The 4,626-nt window shown below is 34.0% G+C and overlaps 1 non-coding gene across 1 annotated transcript; it reads right to left on the minus strand.

Annotated features, from left to right (window-relative positions):
* Nucleotides 1–2,582: 2,582 nt before the first annotated feature.
* On the minus strand, nucleotides 2,583–2,698 carry LOC123639067. The gene has a single exon (XR_006735634.1). It is a non-coding gene; the product is annotated as a small Cajal body-specific RNA 15 (non-coding RNA).
* Between the last annotated feature and the right edge of the window lie 1,928 nt (nucleotides 2,699–4,626).

The raw sequence follows: 4,626 nt of genomic DNA on the forward strand, positions 1-4,626 counted from the left end.
GCCTGTGTCCCATATAAGTCTATAGAATTCACTTTTTTTTTTTTTCTGGTGAGAGACACTGTAGTGTGGTTGCATGCTTATGAACATAATCCAGGAGAGGGAATAGTTGATGATGCAGGAGAGAGGCAGGTAATTGGACTCTGTCCTTGCATAGTCCAGAGGAGATGAGTTTTAGTCCATAAGGGAGAGTTTTAGCCTTAGCTAGGAGCACAGACAGCTCATCCATAATAACAGAAGTGATGGCAGAGGTTATTAAAACATCTGTTATTATGTTAGTTCATGTGGCTGTGAAAACCTTTGGAAGGCCTACTCTTACTGCTTCTGTTTTCTAACTAAAATAAGAAGCAGGTTAATTAGCTAAGAATGAGAGGGAAAGAATGCTTTGATTTAAAAAGTGAGAAGAAAGTGTGAAATGCTGCCCTAGCTAAGCCCAAACATGAATTTTAAAGATAGCACTCCTAAAGCTTCATGACTTTATTTTTTGTTTGTTAATATTTGGTATCATTTCTCCTTTTACCCAAGTCATTGTCAATGCCTTAGTATAGAGGCAGAGGAGATTTTGCCAGGGGAATATGAAAAGAGAGATAATGGTTAAGAATATTGGCTGTGAATATAATCTGAGATTAGTGAGGATTTAATGCAGGATATGAAGGAGTTATGGGGACAGGCCACCTGCCATGGCCTTGACTGTCCCTGCATGTTCTTGGTGAATTTACCAAGAAATCAAGGCCTGGACTTGTCTTTGCCTGAGCCATTTTTCAAGGTTGTATTTGCAGCAAGCAATTTTGGAGAGTTGGGTGATGTCCTCCTCCAGGATGAAGAGTGAGCTTGCTATAAAGCAAGTGCATGCCCATAGCTCTCCGTTCCATGGCTGCGGTGCAAACCTCTCCTCTGTGCAGGATCCACTCAGGCCACTGTGCTTAACGCCAATGGAACTTGGGGTGAAAGGAGAATCAGTGCATACACAAAGCACACGTATTTGCTATTATGTGAAAAAGTCCTTTGTTTTTCTGTGTTCTGCCAACATCCATGAAACCATACTAAGCTCATTTATTAGCTTGCAAGTAGGGTAAAAGCCCTGATTCTGGCAGGAGTGAGAAAGAATGAAAAGTTGGTATGTTTATGTTGGAGTCCCTTTACTAGCTTATGATGAAGGTAATGACATTGTTTTTTAAGGATTTGAGAGGTGCAGAAAGGAACTGAAGGTAATAGAGGTAACGTGGTATTCAAAAGATATGAAAGGGAGGTGGGACAGATCTGTCTTCTTCCAGTATTATTCTGAATATCACAGGATGCCATAAGGAAAGAGCATAGAGTATAGAGCTAGAAATCAGACTCTCCTGGTATGAATCCCAACTCCAGATACTTCTAATTATTTAACCTTGGGAAAATTATTTGATATCTTTGAGCCTCAGTTTCACTGTCTATAACATATAGGCTTAATACTTGGCAAATGATTAATAAATATTTCTAAGGGAGAATTACACCTTTTTTTAAAAGATAATATGAGGATGAAATGAGATCATAAACCTAAAGCACATGAAACACAATGAGTGGCTTTGTGAGTCTTTTTCAGCTAACTGCTTCGTCCTATATGTGCTTTTGGTATATGAATGAATTACGTCAAACACTATATTTGCTGAATTTGTATAGCTTGGTGAAGAAAATAATAGTTGAATAGACCTATTCAATAGGTCTGTAATTTACTGCACTGTTTAAATTTTGGTGCTACATTTACAAGTCTATTCCAGCACAAAGACTTTATTACAAATATAGAAACTTCAATTATCACATTTTCTAGATAACAAATGTATCTAGCTATAGTTTTGCCAAATCAAGTGCCCAGTGCTGATTCACTCTGACGTTAAACTCTCTCATTTTGTTAGCAATTTTAAGAGAAATGTTGCCATAAATATGAATTAAGAGAAAAATAAAATTCACCTTTGGTATTTTGTAAGAGATTTAAAATTCTGAAATAATCAGAAAATAGTTTTTTAAAAATTACCTAAAAATTAGGTGCATTAAATAAAATACAATAATCACATTATGTAAATGTCTCAGGAAATAACTGGTATCCTAGTATGTTAGATACAATAACGAAACAGAATGTAAGAAACTAAGTCTCCATAGTTTGAGGCTTACCTCAACTAACGTATAAAACTAATCCAACCTTAAAATGCCCAACAATTTTTTTTTATTCTAGAACTACACAATGTGGAATTTAGCAGCATTGCTTCCATAGTATTCCAGAATAAATTCAATTTGTTTTGAAATTCACTTTGTTGTTTAAATATTGCAATTCAAAACAAAACTCTAGAAGTGAAATTCACAAAATAGGGGCATAGATTTCTCATGGTATAAACATGCAATGCTTTACATATAAATCTTAAGACATAATAAATATCACAACTTTGATAATTCTTTATAAATAAAATTCAAACAATTTTTATTCCTACCTCAATGAAAGCAATTTTTACATCCCAGAATTCAAGCTAGAACCTAGATCAGTCATTATAATATAAATCTGTGTATTCATATCTAGTATTATGTTTACCAAAAGCATTGGTTTATTTCCCCCCACCCCATGTTGGTAGATAAATAGGTTTTGAATTTATTTTGCAAGTAAGACCTATTCTTCCTAAGGAGGCTAAAAGGAGAGTCAGCTTGATTTCCAGGGCTCTACTTTCTTAGTCTTCAATGTTTCATTTTCTTCTACCTCCTCCCTCACCATCCTCAGATAGTTTTGTTAATAGAAATATTGTAGGAAATACATAGCTTTGGGGAAAATAATTCACAAATCTATAAAAATAAACCATGTATGCCATTATTAAATATATGTGAGCCAATAAAATAAGCTTTCTTCAACTTAGCAATTTCATTATTTCTAAAGTCAGTTCTATGGGTGGGTTTTTAACAGTAGAAATAAATACAATTTTGATCTTTTCTTAGTTGTACTGTTGTACACAGATTACAGTTGTTAGTGGTTGACACTAGAACTCATAAAGTAAAAAGTCCATGTGTAATCCATGGTGACACTCTCCCACAAGCTTGTTTCTAGTGGAACGTCAATAAATATGTGGGTATAATATGGACGTATGTAACTACAAATTTTTTTTTCAAAGCATGGAAGCAGCCTGGGGAAGCACCTCACCCCTATTCCACTCCATGGACATGGCTAGAGATATGAATATCACCATCAGAATTTAAATAATTTTTACAGACATTTAGTAAAGGATCCAAAGTTAATATTTCACTTCTTTTGCTTCCTGAATCAGTAAGTAGGGTTCTAATAGTAATAAGATTTGAGTGCACACCACTATCAAAACCATAGAAAGCTAACTACTAAATACAGACTTAATGGGGGGGGGATTTTATCCTCACTAAAGCAATTAGAAATACATGATTCTTTACATTTCACAAAAATGGGCAGACTTAAAATCTCAAATTTACTTATTGAGTTGTTTTTAATATATATTTCATATGCAGCAGATGAAAGTAAAGGCAATAATAAGAAAGACAGCAAGTTCAGATCTATATTCAATGAAAGACCACAGACAAACCATTTTAGAGACTTTTTCTTCATTGCAATCAAACTAGCCAGCTGCATTGAAAATGCAGATTGAAAGACTGTCCTGAGTCCTTTCGATTTCTACACTTTAGTCAATCCTATTACTGTGGCAAATACCTTGGCTATTTATCACCCAGACATGCATACACACACACACACACACACACATCCACACACATAATCATGTTGGTAAATATACAGATAGATATGCATGCATTTAAATATTTCTATTTTATAGTTATTTTAAAAATGAATATTGATTTTTCAAAAAAATTTATCTAAATGGAAGTCATAACTTAGTTTTCAAAATGAAGAGAACATGGTGGTTGGATTGATTACAAAATTAATCTTCTGCCTCAGAAAGAATAACAGGTTGACATTTTAAAAACTCATTTTGAGGGAAAAAGAACAGATTGAGAAAATCTCCACATAATCTCTGGAAGGATATAGTTTTCAATGAGCATGAATTACTTTTCATTTTATGCAAGGATTTTTACTACTGCGGTATTTTCTGTTATATTGAGTTATAACCCCCTACCCATAGAGGCAGCTTTTGATTTGATTTTCATTGCCTTGGGCAAGCATGATTGAGGACCCATAAGACTGTAGAAGATGTTGATTGATTCTTTTGATCCTAGGAGATAATAGACAGTGTTTAAATTGGTTGTGTTAAAACATCTGAGGATGAATTGAGACTTTAGGCAAATTGCACAGAAGATTTTTAATCTTCGATTTGTTCACATTTGTAACATAGGAAACAGAAAAGATTTGTATCTCTTCTTGTCAAATTCCTTCCATTTCACATCAATCACTTTTTTTTTCTTTTCACCTTTTCAGTTCCTCTGTGACTGCTTTATTCCTAGAATTAGAGGCCTTTGGGTTTTATTTAAATTAAAAAAGATAGCACAGTCATACATAAAGCCAAACTTAAGCCACAAGTAGATTGGAGATCAAGCCAAAGAGAAGTTAAAAAAAAAAAAAAATCAGTGGCAAAATGAAAAGTGAACCTATGTGTTTCTTTTTAGGAGTCAAAAGTGCCAATCATTACATCACTGCTT

This window comes from Lemur catta, chromosome 5, assembly GCF_020740605.2.
Source record: "Lemur catta isolate mLemCat1 chromosome 5, mLemCat1.pri, whole genome shotgun sequence".
NCBI lineage: Eukaryota > Metazoa > Chordata > Mammalia > Primates > Lemuridae > Lemur > Lemur catta.